Source organism: Podarcis melisellensis (genome assembly GCF_964234715.1).
Source record: "Podarcis melisellensis genome assembly, chromosome: 9".
NCBI lineage: Eukaryota > Metazoa > Chordata > Lepidosauria > Squamata > Lacertidae > Podarcis > Podarcis melisellensis.
The window spans coordinates 22,921,841-22,945,952 of NC_138541.1; the positions used below are offsets into that span (position 1 = coordinate 22,921,841).

The 24,112-nt window shown below is 42.3% G+C and overlaps 1 long non-coding RNA gene across 1 annotated transcript in view; it reads left to right on the forward strand.

The window, feature by feature from the left end:
• Window positions 1-4,675: 4,675 nt before the first annotated feature.
• Window positions 4,676-24,112, forward strand: part of LOC309377875 — a 30,211-nt gene continuing 10,774 nt past the window's right edge. The window contains exons 1-2 of the long non-coding RNA XR_014171753.1: window positions 4,676-4,794; window positions 17,389-17,457. This is a non-coding gene — a long non-coding RNA (uncharacterized lncRNA). The remainder of the gene's footprint in view (window positions 4,795-17,388; window positions 17,458-24,112) is intronic.

The following is a 24,112-nucleotide window of genomic DNA, read 5'->3' on the forward strand; positions in this document are numbered from 1 at the left end:
AGCGGAGTCTTAGCTTTGTACATCCAGTTCGCATCCCCATTGCCACAAGTACACAGAAACAAATGGCAGGCGATCAAAAGTGTTAGAGGGAAAATCACACACAAACAAGACATCTAAAGAGGGACAGCTTGTTGTACGCTCGTGCAAAAACAAAAGTGTCTGACAGATTGTTGAGCAAGTTGACGGAGGACATATTAGAGAGAAGGCGGGTTGCAATCATAGCTGGAAGCAAGAGCTACAGCAGGGGTGGCTAAGCCGTGGACCTCCAGATGTTGTTGGAACACTGCTCCCATCATTCCTGGCTATTGTCCAGGCAGGCAGGGAGTTAAGAGTCCAAAAATATCTGGGGGGCACTGCTGACATGGACTAGTTGGGCACAGAGGAATGGTGGGAGGAACCAGCTGGGGAACCACCAAGGAAGAAGGCTCAAAGTGGAGTGGGAGTGGCAGTGAAGAAGAAGAAGAGTTTGGATTTGATATCCCTAAGGCGTCGCAAAGCGGCTAACAATCTCCTTTCCCTTCCTCCCCCACAACAAACACTCTGTGAGGTGAGTGAGGCTGAGAGACTTCAGAGAAGTGTGACTAGCCCAAAGTCACACAGCAGCTGCATGTGGAGGAGCGGGGACGCGAACCTGGTTCACCAGATTACGAGTCTACTGCTCTTAACCACTATACCACACTGGCTCTGTGGGACAATGATGAATGTTCACAGGGAGAAGAGGGAGAAGACTGGAAAGAGGAGGTATCGGGAGATAAAGGGCAACAGGGCTTCGTGAGCTGGGAGAATTTGTGACAGAGAGAAGTTCTGAATCAGAGGCAGGAGCAAAAGCAGAGGTGGAAGGAGGTCAAGAGTCAGAGATGAGAAGAGTCTGGTAATGTGTCTCCCTCTCCTTGATGTGACAAGCTCCACGCCCTGCTTGTCTACCAGAACCAGATGAGGCATGAAGTGGGAGGTGCAAATGCAGACACATAGGCACATTCTCCAATTTCTTGGAGGGGGGAACCCTGGAGAGGAGGGGACTTAGGCAGCTGTGTGAAGGCGGGGACCTTCAGTCTCAGCAACTGATCCATAGAAGCAAGACCTACAAGGAAAGAGTTCCTGTGCTCATCAGGCCTGACGCTCCATCGATCTGTGCAGATCCTGTTCTAGCTAATAAAAACTCCAATGTGCATGGTGTTACTGCTGGCTTGCTCCTGTCAACACCTTAGCTACCCCTGATTTACAGGACATATCACACTGAAGATGGAGGTACCATTTGTTTCAAAAAGAGCCAATAAACTAAAATCTTAAAAGAAGCCAGTTTACCTGCGGACTCACTGTGGCTAGGAATTCAATGCCCCAAAACTTCTTCGTACTAAAGATTAATGATTGTACTCCTAAACCAAACACTGATGATGTTTTTGAGTTGCAGAACAATATCACAGAAATAATTGAGGTGGCTGGAGTTGCAAAGGACATTTCATTTCATCTTAAATGATGCCCAGCATAAATGTAAGCGTTGTTGAACTGTTTAGAAATAGTAACTGTCTGCTCACAACATCCAGGATAGCCATATTTTATTTGAAGAAGGGTGACATTGTGTAAAATAATAATAATTAGAATGTTAGTTTAAGGTAAGGCTGAGTGAAAATGGCATTCTAAAACTGGTCTCAACATTACATAACACTGGGTTAAAACTTTCTTGCTTTAAAATCCTGGGGATTTTAAAGATCTTACATTTCTATTTAGTCTGCTTTTTGGGCTTTGAAGCTGTTGTCTCTTGTTTTAATGTTTTTATGATGGATTCTGTTTTACATCTATCATATGTTGTTGATATTGTTGTTATTTGTTGTTGAATGTCATCCTATCCATTTGGATGAAAAGCAATTTTGGATTTTTAAAGAAAATAAATAGAATGTCTTTGGCAAAAACTATTATAATTATTTGCCATTAAAAAACAACAACACACATTCTTTGAAGAAGGACAAAATTCTCGAAAATGAATCAGTTGAAAGGAAGTGGAAAGGCATAGTTGGTGGAACTCTTAGTTTCTGGAGATTAAAACCAACACCACAAATAAAAATAAAATATCCATTACACCTATGCAGGTTATTGCTGGGGCTGGGTGATGATTACTTGAAAACTCATAGTGTTGAAAAGACATCTAGGGTTGAACACACCTGTTGAAATTAATAGCCATAAATATTAGCTCCATTGTTTTTAATGGGTCTACTCTGCATTGGACTAACTTTGGACAGAAGCCCTACTAAAATTCAAATGACTACGCTTCCCCTACACCCCAGAGGCCAGAGAATATGCTTTAATGTAATAATAATAAGGGCTGGACTACTTAAGGTTATTTCATAGGATAGAAAACAGACAGAAGAAAAGCATTAAGAGCTCACCCTGCTCCCTTTTTGATATGGTTCCCCTCAGCAATGAGGCTACTGCTCTCTTGCCGTCATGTTCATAAAAGCTCTCCCCTTTCTTTGCTAGCACGTCCTTGGCTACGAAACACAGAAAATGTTTGGCTCCCCTGCTTCTTAATGGAGAACAAGGAACTAGAACAGGCTTTCTGTGTTTGCTTGGAATACATTTCCAGCGCTCTGCCCTGTGGCTGACCTTTAAGCCTGCAGTCTTCATATGCATCACTCTCCTTCTGGCAAATGTCTTGGTAAGAAAGGATGGTCAGGTGGCTTGCTGGCTGAAGCCGACATTATTAATTGAACACATAGAGAGAAGTGAAATGAGTTTTCATGGTGATGTCATTACACCTTTGCCCTGTAATCAATCTGTGCAGCTTCTTCCCCTCCCCTGGGCATGCTGAGCTCCACACAGTGTTCTTCTTCCATGAGCAAAAGATCTGACTAGACTACCGAAAGGTTATCAGCAGCTAGTGGAGATGCAATCCTTAACTGATTTGGAAGCAGTTGTGATGACCGGCTCTGAGGATGGGATTACGTTGCATCCCTAAGAAATGCAGTGCACTCTTCCTCAAGCAAGGGAGCCCCACGTCTAACATGTAGAGTTTATTTCCAGCTATCAAAGGAAATAGTCCTTATTCCTTCTGGTTAACTTTCAGGATTCTCAGTCATTCAAACTTGAACCATTTTGAATGCTCTCATTCATTTTACAATTTGGCCACTGTTCTGTGTCTCTAAACTATTAGAGGTGGTGAGTTGCTGTGAAAGATGACAAGGTCTCTTGGCTAGATTAGATTGGTGATTACACTTTATGACTTCACTTAGCTGAGTCGAGGCCTCACAGCAGCTCAGCCACACACAAAATCTAATAAAAATATTTGTGTATATATAACTGCTACCCAGCAATATTATATGCCCCTTTCAGGCATAGCAGTTGTAGTGCTATAACAGCTATTTCTTTACAGCCCCCCCCCCCGCATGCCTCCATATGATGTCATTGTCAATCTGTCACTATCCTGGAATATTGCACTCATCCAGCCACACAAGCACATTTCTATACAGTGGTACCTCGGGTTACAGACGCTTCAGGTTACAGACACTTCAGGTTACAGACTCCACTAACCCAGAAATAGTACCCTGGGTTAAGAACTTTGCTTCAGGATGAGAACAGAAATCGCACAGCAGCGGTAACAGAAGGCCCCATCAGCTAAAGTGGTATCTCAGGTTAAGAACAGATTCATGTTAAGAATGGACTTCTGGAACGAACTAAGTTCTTTCTGTTCTGGCTTCTGAGATTCAGAATATTTTTTTCTTGTTTTCCTCCTCCAAAAACTAGGTGCATCTTATGGTCTGGCGCCTCTTATAGAGTGAAAAATACGGTATATGAACCAAAAGTGTGTATTATAAATGTGTAAGTAAATAAAACAATGTTCATAACACAAACATTTGATTGGAGGAACAAGGGAATGGAAGGGGTGTGGCTATCTACAGAACTTTTTTTAGTCCAACCACATCCTATATTTGGCATGTATGGGAAAAAGCTCACCCACCCTCCAAAGGAATGCACAAAAGGCCAGTGACATGCAACTGAGTGCTATGAACAGTCCATTACAATATCTCCTCCCAAAGCATCAGAACAAACAGCAGTTATGTGCTATAAACAGTGTGCCTGGAAAGGCCCTCAGTCAAGAAGGTTTTTTTTGGATTTTTAGCTCTCATAATTGACCAAGGAAATATATTCACATGTCTTGTCCTGAAACACCTCCAAAATCAGATTGGCATGTGACTGGGCCTGATTCTATTTCAAAAGGCAATATATTAGTCCCCAGATAATTCCGCAGACACTCTGCAGGCTCCAATAGTATTAAATAAAAACACAAAAACACAAAACAGAAATTGGACCTAGGAAGCGGTTCTAGGAACTGGCATGGCAGAAGAGTTGGCCATGTGCCCATAACGGAAGCGGTTCCATAATGAGTGGCCACTTCTACATTATTATAAGAAGGATCTGAGAAAAGCCAAGAGATGGGCTGGATAAGACATCCATGCAATTATCATCTCTGGTACTTGGAGTTTACCCCAGAATAATCAGGCCTGTCTAGTAGAGATGGGTGCCTACAACCAAATCCTTGACTGTGGAACGTTGGCTCAGTACTGCAGCTTAATGAGCAACTGAACACTCCAATATGCTGCCAGAAACCAGAAAAAATGACTAATTCCAGCAGTGTGAATGATTTTCCATTTGAGCCTTGGCTCAGTGCACATACCCTCCCCTCTGAGACAGACCCTCTGCATTCTGCAGAACCATTCCCACCCTCAAGTCCTCATTCTGTTGTGCATAACCTTCCAGGGGCTGCATCCCAGGGACAGGTGGTGCCAGAGAGAAAAGTGGGTGAGTCAATGGATGTGTCTTACTATTTATGGGGTCCTTTTAAGGCTTATTTTCCAAGTTCAGGGTGTGTGTGTGTACAGGAGGGATGGAACTGCCTGCCATGTGAATCAACGTTCAGTTTCAGTAAGCCATGATTATCAATATAGGCCCATGCCTAGGCTGAAGGCTAGATGAGCAGAAAGGATCTTGGCTTGAAGGCACAGATAATTCTTCCTATCATACCGGCTTTGAGATAAACACAGAAATAAACGCAGCAATATCTTCCTTTGAAGCTGGGTGTCTGGGTGGTTAACAGTTCTCTGACAGCAACAGCAAAGGGGGCCCTGGACAAGCAAATTTTGTTTCTTCCTATTCTAATTAACAACAAAATAAAAAGGAAAAGAGAATTTAATTATGTGATATATTTGAGCCTGTGCTGGAAAATAATAATATTTTTTTTGTTTAGTTGGGAATTAAATACCTTCTGGTTTATATTTTTGAGTGCCCTTAGGTGTTACTTGTTTCTTGTTCAGATGTTTTTGGGCTACAATACCTTCCCTGAGGTCTCCCACTTCACTTGGCATTTTGGGCATCTAATGACACTTTTCAGTACTATTAAAAGGGCTTTAATTAACATCTGGCCTTTGGGAATTAATAAATCAATAAACCACCTGAGTCAATTCAATCTGCAAAGCCCTAAAAAGCTTGGAAGCCAAATACCTGTAAGAGCACCTTGTTCCATATGTCTCTGAGATCATTTGGTGAGGTTCTCCTAGTGATGCTGTCAATGGACACTACTTAGTTGATTGTGACATAAGACATGGTCTTCCCTACAGTGGCACCCCAATTATAGAACTCCCTCCCTTTGGATATACAATTGGATATACAAACAGTACTGTGTTTTGGCATCTTTTAAAGACACGTTCATTCATTCAAGCCTTTAGTTGGGACATTAGGGTGTATCTGTTTGTATATTTTTGAGATTGGCCAGAGCTGAATACTTTATTGAAATTAATATGAATCTAATTTTATAATGTTTTATGGCATGGATGGTACTTTCAGTCTGAGGACCGGATTCAAACCTGTCTGAACTTCAAGGTCTGCTTTCAAATGAGGAGCACAGCTAGAGGCAAAAAGCAAAAGAGGGTGTGACCAATTTTCAACTAGTTTATATATTTTACATACATTTCTCTTATTTCACATTTCCTTTTGGAGAATTAGATGTAAATTCTGCAAAATGTACCTAAGATGCATAACATTCACATAAAATCTGCAAAATTTACAGTCTAACCATAGGAAAGCCACAGTTAATGCAGAAAGTGACTAGGTTGATAGATGACATCAAAGATTGACAGATGACATCAAATAATGTTGGAGGCTCCTCACAACTGCTTTAATATATTTTTTAAATGTTTTATTGCTGGTTTCATGTTTCACATGGTTATATTTGAATGAAGGGCAGTTTAGAAACATAACAGCAACAACCCATGAATTAAATGACTGCAAAATGGGCTAACACATCCCATTCCTTGAATCACACCTATAGAATCAGTGGGGCCTGGAAAAGAAAGTTCAACACAAACTAGACAACTGATCACCCCTCCTAGCCTTGGAAGTACACTGAGGCTAAAGGCAGGTGGTGGTGGAGAGAGAGCAAGTAACTCATTTATTTCTTCCTCCGCCCCCAGAAGGGCTAAGAGATGGGCATCTCATAGCTAATCCCAGTTATAAAATTTCAATGTTCCAGATGAACGAATTTAACCATTTCCTTCGGTCCAAAGATTGTAAAGGAGAAACTCCGAATGTCTGAAATGTGCCCTTCCCTCCTATGAAGTTACATAAGCTGTCGTGAGCAGAAAATACTTGAAAGCCAGAATAGAAGCTGAAAGCGGGAAAACATTTTGCAGCGAAGAATATACATTTATTTATTTTCAATCGGTGGTTTTAGGCCCATCTGTGGGCTTGACGCAAATTAATCTCAGTGGTCTACGTTTGGTCCCATTAGGGAGACTTTTACATCCCCAAACTCGAATACCCGATTTTGCAGAATTTGACACTTATCTGCTGCCTTGATGCCAAAGGAAAACAAACCTCTTAGGTGCATGGAAATTAAATCATCTCCTACCCCAGAGATGGTCATCTTCCCAGGTCAGGGTTATGTTAAGAACAAATGAGCAGGCTTGTGTTTCATTGCTTGGACCATAACTCTTACTACCCACACAACATATTGTACAGTATTTAATTATTATTATTATTATTATTATTATTATTATTAAGAATGACAAAGGGTTATATCTGCACACACAACTTTCCTTTAAAGTAATAATGCCACACACAGTGCTCCGTTTAGCAAACCATTAGCTAGAGAAATGTGTTGGATCTGAACATGGGTTGGTTTTGTTGTTGTCATTGTTTAAGATGCGCATCCCTTCAGAGGCCTTCGCCAAAACATACGGTTTGCATTCATTGTCATGAACGAACATTAGGAAAATGGTTTTGAACTTCCCAAACATAGCCAGTGAGGACAGTGAAACAGAGAGACACTGTGAATGAAAAGAAAAGGCTATCTGTCAGAGACTGGACTAAGGGAGAACGGAGGACGGATGGTTTTGATAGCAAGCTGATGTTTTGCAAAAGTTCACAATGTTTAAGAAGCCTGAAGGCACCAGAGGAAGAAAAAAATAGATTAAAAATAAAAAAGGAGGAAGGAAGCCACAGCTACATCACCAGGGCCACCATGAACATTTCCGGGCCTGTAAGAATTTGCAAGTTTTGCACAGCTCCCCTTAATTGGTTTAATCAGAATTTGTGTTTGATATTTTTGTATATTAATACCATACATATGAGAGCTCTGTGTTCAATGTTTGTTTTGCTCTTGGATAGCCCAATACAATCCAGTTGTAGAAACAGTGTGACAGTTAGACACACACACTTATTGGGATTCATAAGAGCTGAAACACTGGAGCAAGTAATCTCTCTATTGTGCTGTGCTCAGATAGCTGCTACATCCAATCAGAATTAGTGGTGGCAGGCTGACGCCATGTCTGGGCGTTTATCCTACCCTGCCTCTTCCAAATGGGTAAAGAGTGTCTGCCTTCCCAAATCTAAATCCACGAGTAATGAAATACTTGTGTACACACACACAAATATATGCATATACACCAAACTGGAAATCTGGTGGAAGGGTTTGTGAGAGGTCATTGAAGATCCAGTCATCTGTTGTTGTTTTTAGCACCCCAGATGACTGTTGCTCCTGGTACTGAAAAGAACAAGAAAAGTCTTCACATTTCTGTTGCAGGTGGGAATCAGTAGAAGTGTGGAGTACATAACATCTGAAGGGCACCAGCTTATGGAAGCCTGATGTACATCACCTCATAAAGAGGAGGCAAGGATTTCTATAATGAGCTAGCAGCTCCTGGTCTACTCTCTATGAGCCCAAATCTGATAGCACCAATTTCATTTTGCAAAAATAGTCCAACTCAGCTTTGTATTAGTACTTGCTTTTCAACACATTTTGGTTGTTAGAGTATGATAACTTTCAAGCCAAAAGGGACATAAATACTCCATTTCATTTCTGAGTTTCAAATGTATTTATACAAACAGATACATTTGTCTCTGTGCATGTGGTATATAAATTTTATGAAATAAATAATAAATAAAATGGGCAACATCACAATGTAACCCCACGGAATAGAGTTCAGGTTACTGTGTCTTAATATGGATATTGTAGAGCTGGGGAAGTTTCTGAAAAAAGGTAACTGGGTGATCAGAGGAACGCCATGAGGAATGATTGCAAAGGTCCATGACTCAACTCAGTGGCAAAGCACCCAGCATCTCCAAGTACGCCTGAGAGGGTACCTTCTTTGAAATCCTGGAGAGCCCCTCAGTGTAGACAAACCTGAGCCAGGTGGACCAATGATCTGACTTGGAATAAAGCAGCTTCCTATATTCCTAAGGTTGCCACATAACATGTCGTGGAGGAAGTGGACACAAAGAGAAGTTTTTCTACCTCTATTTCTATAAGGTCACGCAATGAAGAGTGCAGTTGTGCTCAGTTCCAACCTGTAGGCTTCTTTTAGGCATCTTGTTGGCCACTGTAAGAACAGAATGTTGGACTAGAGGAGTCTTTAGTTTGAATCATTAGGGTTCTCCTTATGTTCTTAAAATCCAGAAGGCCCTAGAGCAAACTCTCCTTTACATCAAAGGCAACCAGGATGACTGTGCTGCTGTCATTGGAATTAAGGTTTACACTAGGCTAGCTAAGAAAAATATCAAGCTTGATTTTATTATTTAGTTATGTCTTTCTTCCTGCCTGTTTGCTTCTTGATTAGACTGAAGACCTAATAAAAATTCTTACTAATCAAGCTTTGTCTATTTTTCTACAAGGACCTGAATCTAAATACAAAGTTCTCTTTAGTTACCTCTGAGATTTACAGTTGAAAAGTTTGATGGACATTTACTGCCTAAGTAAATGCCCAACTAAATGCCAAAAAATACTTCCGCTCATTCAGCACAATCATATTATAATTCACTACATGTCATACTGTAATTCACTAGCAGAGCATTGTCACAGGAACACAGGAAGTTCATTATACCAAGTATACCACTGGTCCATCTACACCAGTGGTGCATTAGCTACACTAAATAGCAGTGGCATCCCAGGATTTCAGGAGTTTTTCCGAGTCATAATAGGAAATGTGAAGGATTGAAAGGATGCAAGCAAAACATGTCAGTCACTGAGCTATGATCCATTCTAACTGGGGCAGGGCTGGCTCAAGACATTTTGTTGCCTGAAGCAGAAAAATTGCCTCCTCCCAGTTCCATTCCCAGTATGAAAGCTCAGCAGACCATTGAATCTTCATCCTCCACTGCACCCTGAGGACAGTGGCTTACACACACACAGCATTCCCTTCAATAGTTGCTGCCTGAGGCACCTGCCTCACTCTGCCTCATGGTAAGGCCAGTTCTGAAATGAGGGCTTATTCACATTACCTCTTAAGCAAGGACTGGGGAACCTTCTTCATCTTGATGTCCACATTACCTCCTTGCTTAGGTTTCGCCAGTGGGGCTCATTAGTTGAATCCCTCCCAACAGACCTAACTTGACATGTTAATTTATTTCAGTGAGTATCCTCTAAAATTGAATACCACCCATTTTCGCAGTTCAAGGGCACATTCCAGCCAGGCAAAAGCACCCAAGGAGAGAGTGGCCAGTGGGAGGGGGCATAGCCTGGAGACAGTCCCAAGGGCCAAATAGATAGGAGGGGGGCTGCATCGTCCCCTTGGGCCTGAGGTTCCCTGCCTCCTTCCTAAACCATGGTTTGTTTTCATCTCAAGTCAGCTGCTCAAAAGAATGAACATGTTAGATTAAAAAAAGAGAGAGCTTAGCTTAGTCTAGCATTATTTCTCCCTCAAAGACTGGCCAGCTGTGTGGCTCACAAGAGGAGCAATAATTGTCGGAGGAGCAATCATTATAGAGGTATAATAAAAGTTTAGGAAACCTATAATTTACTTCTAGGTAGATACTCATGATTGCTATAAAAATGGCTACATCAACCCAATGGGTACATCCCTTTTCAGCCTCACCCGATTTCATCTTCAAAAATACTTTCTTGGCCATAATTAATTGATAGCTTTGAATGGACAAGCAGGTCTTGGATTAACACCCCCCCAACCCCCTATACTCACTATGATTCAAAGACAGTTATAAATGAACACTTGCAATCACCACAGATCATGTTTTACCAGGAATGTCAACTTCGACATCATTCATATTTACTAACCAAATTCTTGTTTGAAAGACACGGGACTCTTCCAGATGACCCATTTATTGAGCATTCAGCTTGATTTGTTTGCAGGGAGGTAATAAAGCAATGAACATTCATCCTAATTTTCTTGATGGGTGATTACGCATCTTTGTGTTAAACATTCATTCATTCCACGCTTTTCAATGCAAAAGGTCAGTTTCTTTTTTAAAAGGAGGATTTGTTCCACTAGGCTGACAGAGCGCTTTAATCCATTTTAATTGCGCAAGCTGAAATCTCCCTGCATGCTTGAATTCGTCCTGCAAAAGACTGGCAGTCTAGAGGTGCTCATGGATGTACTCTGTCTAATCAACACTGTATACGCCTGTGAATACCTGAGTAAAAAAACAAAACAACCTCAACTAACTCATGAGAAGCGGCTGTAAGTGATGCTAGGTTGGTTCCAACAGCTGAAGAAGCAAGCCAACGTTCATTTTTTTAATTAAAAAGCATGTACATCTCGAATCTGACACATTAAAACATCTTGAAAACATTACGTTCATATATTATACCATGTCTTTGTTATTCCAGAACTCAATAAAGAGCATCCACTTTGCCTCAAAGACATTTGTTCTCTGTCATCCTTCCTTTACCCACACATAATTAGTCAGTTTATCCATTGCAGTATATTCATATTTTCCCACCAATTTCCAGCACGATGCATGAAGAACCTTGCATAGTGCTATGGGAAGGGTCTTGCATGTGGAAGGTCCCAGGTTCACCTTCCGGTGTCTTCAGGTAGGGCTGGGATAGAACACTGCCTGAAGCCCCAGGGAGCCACTAGCCAGTCAGTGTAGACAATGCTCAGTTCAACAACAACAACAACAACAACAACCATTTTTTGCTGCTGCTGCTGTCTTCTTCTTCTTCTTCTTCTTCCTCCTCCTCCTCTTCATCTTCATCTTCCTCCCCCTCTTCCTCTTCTTCCTCTTCTCCTTCTCTCCCAGAACGTAGGGGCCATAGAGATAGAGAAGAGGGTGAGGAAGTTGTACTGCCCAATTAAAAGACTTTGTGCTCGTAGAAGGATACTGTCCAATAGGACCCATTTTAGATTCAAAGCAATGGTATAGTTCCTTTTTGAGAGAATAACAGCCCAAACCCTTGTTGCTACTGGAGATGACTGCTTCCAAACACCAGAGGGGCCGTCACATACAGTAGAAGGCGGAGGCCCAGAGGCAAAGACTAGATCCAATGGGCTTATGTTATACTAGAGTAGATGTTGGTGGAACTTCAGGATAAACCTATTAGCAGTTAGAGCAACCCAATGATTGAAGCCATTACTAACTAAGAGAGTGGTGGGTTCTTCATTTCTGGCTGCAGGGAACAGATAGCCAGATTCTCTAGCACCACATTTACTGCACTGAGTGGCAAATTGGACTAGATAACCTAGAATGCTCAACGGCTTTATAACCAGTGCATGTGATTCCTGTAGAAGACTCGCTTTTCCGATGTAGAGGGTTCTGCAGTCACCTGTTGTATTCTGCTATTGCAGCATTCAGTTTAAAACGCCATACACCTCTTCTCTCCGTGTGCTGCTTTGGAATACTTGCCCTTGGCAAAGGATACTTAATTGAACACAAATGGGAAAAAATAGAAATTAACATTTTCCTATTCTGTAGGCTGAGGTAATGAGGGGAAATGTGAAATTCACGAAAATTCAATTTCCTGGGGGAAGCAAGCAACATCTGCATTAGCAAGAAATATGGCTTCATTAATTACTTTGGCTAGCCGTGGTCTTTTCAAGAAGGGTGCTTCCAAATGGGGGTTTATTGTGGGATTGGTGCTCCTCATGCCTGCAAGCTTTTTGCAGCATCCGCAGAATGCTATTGACATCAAAATGCCAGCATGTATCCCCTGCCCTGAATTTAATCAGGATTTATCCTTCATGCAGGAAATCTGTCCTCAGCTGTGCTATTCACTGAAGGCAGTATCATACCAGTTTCAACAGTCATGGCCCACAATTAATCATGGGAACTGTAGTATGCTAAGGCTTCTGAGAGTTGTTAGGAAAGTACTATCTCCCTGTTAGGAAAGTACTATTACAAAGCTGCAATTCTCATATTGGTTTCACAATCAATCTCTCTTCCCCAGGAACTCTAGCCCTTTTGGGGAAACACTTTTGGGGAAAGAACTCTCAGCATACTTAACAAATTTCCAGGAGTCTTTGTGGGAAGCCATGGCTGTTGAAAATGGTATGATATGGTTTAAATGTATACTTCAGATGGGCCCTCTGATAAGGTGTGGGGTGGGGTGTGGGAACCGTATTGCCGATGTCCCATTTGTGATATCTGAATTACCTGTTTGTGATACCAAGCCCCCACACGTCTTACTTTGACATGGCTGTGCTTCCCTGTGCCTCTTTCAGAGCATTCTCTGAGCGAGCAGTACCCTGAGATTTTGGATGTGACTTATCTCTGGCTGCAGCCAATTGCAAGAGCGCACTTGAAAAGCTGTGCGAACACTCACAAGATGATGGGTCAAGTGCCATACATTGTGGACTTTTGATCCGAGTGTCAACTTTGGGTTTGACAGCTAATATGCTGCATTCCACGAGGATTCTTTGCAGATGTTGCTGTGGTGTTTATGACATAATATCTCTTCCCACCGCAGTCAGATAACTGAAAGTGACCATCAATAAAGAAGGAAAGGAAAGCACTCGCATGTGTTATTTCATGGGGGAAGTAAGTCAAGCATCACATGTGCGAGAAACTTGGCCAAATAACACACATTAAACCTGACTGTGTCTCGGTGTTTCCCCAGGAGGCTTCGTGTACAGATGTTACTAGGGCATTTACAATATGCGCGCACACACAAAAATTATCCCTTCTCTGTGAACTAAATCGAAGTTGGGCCATGGAGACCCCGGCTCAAGATCTCTGTGGCACAGGTTCCTCGAGCAATTTTTATAAACACTTCCTAAACGCTTTATGAGCTATGAAAACAGTTGGGAGAAACTGTGCAGCCACATAAAGGTCACATGCTAAGTATGTTGCTGGAAAACAACCGGGAAGGATTGGGGAACTGGAGTTCACAATGACAAATGTTGCGGGCCTAAGGCAACATTTCCTGCTGTAGTTCTTAACATCTGTGTTATACTCTGCAATACTCCTATACACACACACACACACACACACACACACACACACACACTCATGCAGAGCTGTGGAGTACGCATTTCAGTCACCAAACACGTGTCTTAATTCGCATTCTTTAAATTCAGGGCTATAAATCATAAAGCTTGGGAAGAAAAAGAACCTGGATCACTGGGGTCTGAATTTCCACCCCCACCCCTTCTGTTTCTGGTCTAGATTACAGACATGTTGTTGCTAAAAACAATTCTTTTCTTTTCTTCTTTTCTTTCTTCCCCCCCTTTTCCTTTTTTTTAAAAAAACCATTTGCTGAATTAGCTGATTTATGTCTTGCAATTTCCGTAAATGCCATCAGATATAATTCTCTCAAATGGCTGGGGTTTTGCTGCCTTGTTTTGCATTGCACTCAAGGGCTCCTTGAAGCAGACATCAGAGAGCGAAGACGTGGCCTAACAGTCTGTAGTGCGTCCCATGCAAAATGTGCTGCCTGAGATCAAATGTTAACTGAAGTGATAGAGTTAATTACAGTGCCGAAAGAACCCAATCCTGCAAGGTGTTGAGCTTTGCCAGTGAGGTGCTGAGTGTTTGGGTTCTCACTGAGGTTTGTGGGAGATGAAAGTGCTTAGCACCTTGATGTGGAATTGTATTGAATCTAGATTTGCAACCCACTTCCAGAAAGCTGTGTTACCATGTTGTTGCAAAACAGATTCTTAGTTTCGGCATCATCCTGATGAAAGCATATGGGGGAAACCTCACGGGGGAAACCCTTTACCTCTGCTGTTGTTCAAAACCACAGTTTTCCTCTCAGTGATTCTTAACCCCCACTTTACTCAAACTTCTGCCGTTGTTTAAAACAGTCACTCATTTTCCTTTCAGTGTTCCTCCCTTCTCACTATACTCAAACGTCTCCCTCTTCCATTGCTCAGCTGCCTCATGTGAGAGCAATAATGGATGTTGAGCCCTCAAATATTCCATAGTATTTCACTCAAAGCTCTGCCATTGGTTAAAACCACCATCTCCCTCTCAGTTCCCTTTATCCCTGATTTACTCAAATTTCCACCATTGTTTTAAACCACTGCTCCCCCCCCCTTAGTGCTTTTCCCATCTTGCTCCTATGCCATGGCTACTGCTGTTTTCACATTTGCTCCCCTCCCACACAATGAAAATCAAGGATTGTGATATGGCACTACAAATACTTCAATGGTGGCTGTGTGATGACATTCTTACATTTTTATTATATAGAGAGAAAATATAAAATTGACCTGTGGGGATCTGTTAACATAGCTGGCTCTGTGGGAGCCAGAATGCTGAACCTAAAGATGTCATTGTCACATTCCAGAGAACTTCTGTAGATAACCTGCCTGAGTCAGACCCCTTGAAAGATTTGCCTATGCTTATTAAGCTGTTTTAACACCTCTCAAAATTCCCCCAAAGGAAGCACCCTTGCATTGATTGTAAACTCCTTGGGACAGAGATCTGTCGTTTTCTTTTAACTTTTTCTTGATATAGCAGCAAAAGGAGAGAAAGAAAAGGAGGTGCAAGAGCACAGTAGATAACTACATGGGTCCCAGGTTTGCAAATAATTCTAATTTGACTTGCATTGTATTGTCTGTTGATTCTGAGAATGGTGCAACTCACCCTGAATGATCTTTCTCTGAAAATTCAATTGTGATGCTCCCTCCCCAAAGTACCCATCTGGATAAAGTCTAAGATACTGAAGCATCTATCAGCTTTCTTCAGACATCAATAATGATGCAAAGGGAACAGGAGAGAGTTATACATATAGATGTATTGTTTGGAAGCTATTACACAGGAAGTGTCAAATCCAGGCAAGACTGGTTTCCTCCAAGCGTTCAATATCGAAGCCATGCCAAGAAATGTGGTTATATGATACACCTGTCCAAAAAAGCAGCCCTCTCTGCACAGCTGCAGCATCACTAGCCACCAAGACGGCTTTTGATGGTATCAAGTGGGAATAGGCTTCATGTGTGCAAATGGATTCAATTGGACTTGCTTTTCATTGATTCAGCTACGATTCCACACACAAATCCATCTGTCAGCAAACAATGAGAGATAGTTGATAAATGCTGCTTGGAGGGGCAGCGGTTGCCTGCTGTATCGTGATGCTGTATTTATCTTGGCCTTTGTGAACATAACTCAGGCGATTTGAAAAGCAGCAAATGTAACAGAGATGGAGACAAATGCAATGGGATTTCAGAGATCTGAGTGAGCTCTTTTTGAAAAGCCACAGGCTTCGTCCCAGTACTCTCAATGTTGTCTGGAATATTTCTTTGTCATCTTAATGGGAGGGAACACACTTAGCCAAGGGGATTTGGTCACTAACCTATCTTCGATAGGCACTTGAGGGTTGCCAGGTTCAAATCCACTTGGTAGCTCTGGTCTCTAGCCTGGAAGCACAATCCCATCAGCAGGTTTGGGGGGAGAATTGAGGTTTCATTTGCATTTTCATTCATGCTTCTTGAAACAATGTGCAAGCCAAAAGGCAGCTATACTTCAGCACAGATACTTCTCTGATTTTTGTGATGCCATTCTCCAGCCAAAAATAAAATAAAATCTGTGTTAAGTGGCATAGAGACAGGGATGTAAAAAGGTAAAAAGGTAAGGTAAAGGTACCCCTGCCCGTACGGGCCAGTCTTGCCAGGCTCTAGGGTTGTGCGCTCATCTCACTCTATAGGCCGGGAGCCAGCACTGTCCGCAGACACTTCCGGGTCACGTGGCCAGCGTGACAAGCTGCATCTGGCGAGCCAGCACAGCACACGGAACGCCGTTTACCTTCCCGCTGGTAAGCGGTCCCTATTTATCTACTTGCACCCGGGGGTGCTTTCGAACTGCTAGGTTGGCAGGCACTGGGACCGAACGACGGGAGCGTACCCCACCACGGGGATTCGAACCGCCGACCATGCGATCGGCAAGTCCTAGGCACTGAGGTTTTACCCACAGTGCCACCCACGTCCCATGTAAAAAGGTATCATTTCCCATTTACACTTGTATTCCTCACATGCAGCACTGTTTCTGTTCCTCTGAAGTTTGCCTTCTGTCAAAAACCATATTGTTTCTCTCACTGTCTGCTGAATTGAAATTACATAAATTATGTTGCCCACCCCCTTTGCATTGCAAAGGAAACACAATGCAAATAGGGGAAACCATGCAAATCAATTGCATATTGTTTGTGGACTGCAAGCAACAACAACACTGAATGCTGATTATAGCCATCGATTGATTTCTGTTCTGGACATGGGATGAATAAACAAACATTGGCAATTTCTGCACCAATTTCCATTTCCATTGCAATTCTTTGATGTCCATTTATAGAGGCTTCGTGATACAAATATAGCCATAATCAGTAGTAGCCATTGATGGAAAAAATATAGCTCCTGAGAAGAGAGCCAAGGTTCAATGAATTACTTAAATGTGAGTGTTCCTTAAGTTACTGTTCTGTGTTACCACTTTGCAGCTTGGCTTTGTGAGAACTGCAAGTTGTATCACTTAGGTAATGATTGCCCATGTTTATTAATCCTTTTACGAGGTTCCCTTTGCCCAGAATAGTCCCCCACCCCATACAAATATATCCATGGGTCTCCTTTTTAGCATGTGTCCCAGGCTTGGTTTATTTTGTGGGTTGCACAGTTAGCAATACCTCTAATAAATTTTGACGGAGAGTTTCCGTTGTTGTTTTTCACATGGTGCCATTGCCTTTGGAAGTATTTTTGGAGAAGAGGAGCAAGGAAACATGTTTGGGTGAGATCCTACTGCATAGCAAACCACCTTCTGGCAAGTGTTAAAATTAATTTCTCTAGAGTTAGATGAAATTAATAACATTTGTTTGCCTTTGCCTCTATCTATAAACATTTCTGCTGTTTGAATACCCTTTCTGCTGGAAAGTGACATGCATATGGATGATTTATGAGGAATCAAATTGTTTCGTAAGGGTAAAAGGAAAAACAAAGTAGATTGTTTCACAGTTCAGCATTCCTTGAAACTTAAATTTCAGGCTTGGTGTTACTTCCATTAAAGTTGGCAGGAGTTTTGCCATCGGCTTCAGTGGAGTGGAGCAAATGTTCTTGAAGTCCTGGCCAGATGGTGAAAATAGTTGTGGGCCTGGATTCAAAGGACTGTGTGGGGAGTCCCATATATGCAATAGGGATGCTGAGGCCCCCTGACCACAATGCTCCCAAACCTGAAAAGCTTGTCTTGAAACACAAGGGATTTTCAAGAACAGCGTCCAACACGGTGCAAAGAGCTGCGGTTGGACAACAGCCTCCAGGGAAGCTTTCGTACACATGTGGAAGCATTTGTGCATGGCTATGGGGCTGTTTGGATCCTGGCCTGATGCTCTTCATTTATACCTTGGAGTCAAGAGGCTTTCTGTTTGTGTTAGTTTCTTTTCCGTCAAGAGGTGCAAAGTGTGGAGAGAAAGGGGGAGACGATCGCAGCTCCAATTCCCGTCCATATGCAAAAAGTTACTTGTTCTTCTAACTCACTCCTCATCCCGATGGCAACTGAAAATCTATACCTGATCCCCATCCCTGATCCACAGTCCAGAGCTTTCATTCACAGCTAAATCATTCAGATAAATGGAGAAAGTATCTTGCCCATCTGGATATTCAAAGGAATGCTTGCATAGATTTGACTTCACTGTAATGAATAAGGTGCTATTTGCATTCAGGGAAACTTTTGCTGCATCCAGACAGAATGCTAAACCATGGCTTAGTGCAAGAAGAATAAGTCATAGTGAATCCTGGGCTGGCACAGCTGTGAAAAGGGGATTGAAAGCTTTCCATTCTGATATATATTAACTGAAGTTTAGTGGGTCATCTGAACCCTTAACTGCGGTTAATCTTAATTATGGTGAGTAGAAACAAGGCAACTTAATAAATTGTCATTTGCATATCTTCACTAAGCAAAGCTACAGTATAGTTTGATAGGGTTGCCATATGTCCAGATTTTCCAATGACGAAATTAGCATCTGGGAGGAATTTTGGGAAATCAGCAAAATGTCCAGATTTTTACTTGAAATATGGCAACCCTAAGTTTGGAAGCATTCTGAACTGTCCCATGTCCACTCTGTGCCATTCCAATGTTATTTGTTATTTGGGTTCAAGTCTTATTTGTTAAATCTGAAGTTCTGTTTCGCCCACATTGACTCTAGTGCTGGAACTAAAAACAGTGATGTCTTTCCCTTGCTTTTCATGTAAGTGAATGAAATGTGCAGGCAGAAGTGCCCCTCCAGAGTGGATTCAACCTTCTTATTACAGTTTATCAAGATTCACATGGGACGGGGGAAGTGCTGTGATCTAAACCACAGAGCCTAGGGCTTGCTGATCAGAAGGTCGGCGGTTTGAATCCCCGTGACGGGGTGAGCTCCCGTTGCTCGGTCCCTGCTCCTGCCAACCTGTTCAAAAGGACATCAAAGTGCAAGTAGATAAATAGGTACCGCTCCAGCGGGAAGGTAAACGACGTTACCATGCGCTGCTCTGGTTTCACCAGAAGCAGCTTATTCATGCTGACCACATGACCCGGAAGCTGTCTGTGGACAAACGCCGGCTCCCTCGGCCAGTAAAGTGAGATGAGTGGCGCAACCCCAGAGTCATCCACGACTGGACCCAACTGTCAGGGGTCAGGGGTCAAGATTCACATTGTTAGGGTGGGTTGTTGTTCCGTTTTTAGAAGCATAATAATAACATATAATTCAGTATGACCTCCTAGCATCAGTTTGTGTTTGAGAAGTCGATACCTCCCATGGCTGGAAAAAAACAACATGGTTGCTAGCCCTCCTAGCCCAGTATTCTGTTCTCCCAGTGGCCAGCCAGATGCCTAGAAGTCCACAAGCCCAGAAGAGCATTCTCCATGTCCCTGCACTTTCTTGCAACTGGCATTCTGAAGCACACTATCTCCAGCACCCAAAACATTAATTTGCACAGCCATGGATTTTAGGAGGATCAAAAATGCAATAAAGTCCCAGTTTGATCATGAAGTCATCTCTGAAGGAGGAAGAAAACCACACATCTGGTGACAACAATGACTTCAGAGTCATGTGAGAGACTCCAAATATAGGGGGGAGGAGGGAAATGGCATTCTGCATAGAGTAATAACTGGAATTGGCTCGCACATTTTTCATTTCCATGCATTTGTTATTTGTTGTTGATGCATGCAATGAGGGAAAGTTCCTTTGGAGCTCTCTGCAGTAGTGAGCTGTCTTTCTGGGTGACACAATTTTCCTTTTACACAGAGCAGGAGGACAGACCCACACCTTTCAAAATGAGGCATCCCTCCCAGTTTTTTTTCCGGCCCTGGAATAGCAAGGGATCTGTTCTTCACCCCATATGTTGTGTCAGCCTGGAGTTTATTCAAAGGCCACCAAGCCTGTGGGAGGATCTAATATCTTGAATGAATTTGGACCATCTCCTAAGTACGTTTCATTCTCTGAATGAACAGGGCTGGTTATATAATCCTCAAATACTCTTCTAAAGCAATAGAGTTAGGGTTGGGTTTTTTTGGTAAGCTGGGATGCAGATGCAATTTTTTAAAAAATCAGGAAATTCGGGGATTAGTTATCACAACTTGAAAACAGAAGAATTTACCCCAGTTGCTGGAAACCACAGGAGGGGAGAATGCTGTTCCTTATGAACTTTCCATAGACATTTTTGGCCACTGTGGGACCAGAATGCTGGACTGTGTGGGCTATGTGCCTTGTCAGGGGACTGCCATCGAAAAGGGGAGGCACAAGAATAGAGGGAGCCTCCAACGTTGCTGAGAAGTAGCTCTTCGTCAGGCAGTGGAGAGAGCCACGCCTCCAGTGAAGCAGAAGAGGAAAGGAGGGACGAGGCGAGGGAAAGGCTCACAGATGCTACTGTGATCCCAAGTGCCTCACTTAGCCAGGCTGGTCAGGAAACTGACATGCCGCTTCCGTCGCCCAGTTTTCACAGAGGGGTGAAATGTAAGGAGGGGAGGCGGAGATTTGGGGTGGCCAAGTTCTTATGTTGGGGGAAAACCCGGAAGGGGGCACTCCCGGAATCTGCAAGTGACTGAGACAGACATGAACTTTGGGTTTCTGCACTGTACATAGTTTGCACTAAATAAAACCTGTAAAAGACAGGTCAGAGTCCTGGCAACCACCCACAAACCTGACAGCCCTGATCCAACAGGCTCTTCTTATGTAGTTCTGAACAGTTAGCAGTCCTTCTCCCCCTCCTCCACTTTGCTTGTAGAGCCCTGCTCAGCTATTAGTTTTAGATCAGCAGAACTGGCTCTGCTAAAGGGGCCACATAATACCTGTTCCACATTTGTAAGAACTTAATCGCATAGTATGGCAGCACCAGCACTTGGAAACTCTCTGCCTATTGAGATCAAGCAGGTGCCTTCACTGTACTTTTTTTTGTTTTTTTGGCACCTGAGAAAAACATTCTTGTTTAGATAAGACAACCTGATGCTTAAATAGTCAAGGTAAGTTGTATGTTTTGTACTGCTGTGATTTTTTCTCTCTTTTTTGGTTTTATCTTTTGGTAAACAGCTTTGAGGGTTTTCTCCCCTTTATACAGCCAAGCGGCGTATAAATTTTATGAAATAAATAAAATAACTATGCATATAGGAATGCTTCCTTAAAGAAACATGAGCTTTGAGAGAAGTTATAATGGTTTCATCCTCACTGTGCAGCTGGAGGACACCAACAGAAATCATTGGATCAGAATATAATTATACATATTTTGTGCTACTCTGAATTTTGTGGTACAGTTTTCAGTTCAAAAAATGTCCTAAAATGTGTTAATGTGTATTTTTAGGATCAAATGTGATTGGAAATGTGTATATTAAAATAAAATACATGTATATTAAGATAAAATACTTGTTCAACTATGCAATATATGATAAAATAAATACATTTCAATCAATTTTTAAAATCTCAGATTAATCTGGAAACAGGATTATGAGGCTGAGGATGGATGAAGTAGTCTTAATTTGTGAGTGGGCATATGTGAAATAGACTGATCCATACATCCCTAGTTGAAAGATCCCAGTGGAGTAAATCTAATACGGTTCCAGCATCATACTCTGTATGGCAATGCTAATTGAAGTTAAACAGGTAACGCTTTAGAAAGAATTGAGATTCAAATGTATTAGATAATTTTTTTTATTTTTAAAAATAAAGAACCTTAATAGTATCTCATGAGTGTAAATGAAGTTTAAAGCACACTTGCTGAGGCGATTCCCAAAATAAACACTCGAAAACGATGAAAGATGTCCTGAATCTGGTAAAATATTGCGCAATCTCTATAAGAATCCCCAATGAGTGGAAATTCTGTCATCCCTGCTGCTGCTAAAGTCTTTTAAAATAATGGAAAAGAAGGATTTATCGGTGGGTGACTGCTTTGTGGATTTGGTTCTGGAATATAAGCAGTTGGCTGAGATCAATGATGGAAATCTACGAGCATTCGTGGTACAGATGTTCCAGGTACAGACTGATCGCATTGTGATTTTTCGTTGCCTACCTTTGAGACTGTCCATAGTCAGAGTGAGTCCATTAAAAGCTATATCCATCACTGCAAACACTCAAGGGTAAGTCTGAATAAAACGGCAGGAAGGAAATGCTTCAGATTAACATTTTGGCGGAATGCCTCACGAAGAAGGCATTAGCTGAAATATTAGTCTATAGGATTTCCTTCCTCTAGTTGTTCTCAATACGCCAAGGACCCATTGCTAAAAGAGTTGGGATATGTTGGTTTAGGATCACTGGGTTTTGGGCAGAAGAGTGTGATCGCCTGGGCATTTGTTGCTGTGGAGCAAAATACAACAAAGCCAATTCTGATAAATCGTTCTTGAACTTTAATGTGATAAATCACACAGTGTTTTAACGTGCATCACTGTCTACAAGATATAACAACAACAACAGCAACAACAACAACAATGAGTAACAACAGCAGCAGCAACAACAATGAGCTGATGAGTAACTTCAAGGCCCCTTCTTTTCCTTCTTATGGTTTCTTTGTCTAGGCTGGACATGGACCAGGCAGTCCTTCAAAGAGAGGAGGGCCCCATGTAAAGTCTATGTGCTCTGTGTGTGCATTAGATGATGTCTGCAGCTTTAAATCAGGATGAATGAGATTAATTCTAATTCAGGAGCTCCAGCTGAACTAGGCCAGGGACCGGACATGAGAAGCTGGTATTTATGTAATGAACTTATGAAATTATTTCATACAAGAAGTCTGAAAACATTGACCCTGGAGTAAGCACACCAGCTTCAGAGGACAAAATGGTTTCAGGAACGCTTCTGATGCATGTGATTTCTATAATAAGAAAAATACTTTCAGAATTCCAGTTTGTATTATATGAAGCACTCATAGCATTTGTGCGCCATAAAATGTGAGCTATATCATGCGAAGGATGACATCCAACAATAACAAACCAAAGATCCTCATTCCAGGATTGTGGTTCCATGAATGCCTAAATATATCTGCTGACATTAAGGATTTTCTACACTTCTACCCCACAGACAGCACACGTTATCGGAGGAAAACCATATTTAAGAACTCCTTAATCCTACAGGCTAGGGGATGTATCCAATATTGATAGACACATTGAAATTAATGGACATGACCAATTTAGGTCCATTCATTTCAAAGGGTCTGCGCTGAGTAAAACTTAGTTGAATTTATTGGTATCCGTCTGTCTTGAGAGAAAATGGAGCGCACCTCTTGGGATGAAGTTAAAGCACTGCATTAGCATCACTGAAGTAACCTCCCTGGGGTGCAAGCCTGGCTGGTGTGTATGGAGGTCCTGGGTTGCCCAGACGACAAGACCCTCCTCTTGGCCTCACTGATGTGGTCCAAAGAAAAGCAGAACATTATGATTGACATCAGCTTGGCTGCAGTAATTGCCGTAAGGGGGCATACAAGGCACCATCCAACAATCTTAGGGATTCCACTCCAGATTTGTGTAGGATTTACTCCTTTTTCTTCTCTTGAAGATATCCCAGAAAGCAGTAGAAGTTTAGGATCAGTGTTTTTCTAGATGGGCTACCTTCCCAGGTTGATGAGCCCCATCTGCCCGTCACTTCCCTCTACATGACATACAGAAACTTCCTTCTTGACTGTTGGATCGGCTGCTGGTCTTGGCTGCTCAATGTACCAGAGCTTGCAGAAGTTGTTGGGCTCCATACAGCATGGCCAATGGTCAGGGGTGGAGGGCCAGCAATATCTAGAGCAGCCTTTCTCAACCTGTGGGTCCCCAGATGTTGTTGAACTACAACTCCCATCACCCCTAGCTAGCAAGGCCAGAGCTCAGGGATGATGGGAGTTGTAGTCCAACAACATCTGGGGACCCACAGGTTGAGCACCACTGATCTAGAGGGTCATAGGTTCCCATCTCTGCTGTGGTATTCAGCAAGATCTGCATGCTGTGAAAGCAATTTTTAACAGACTTCATCAGGCAAACA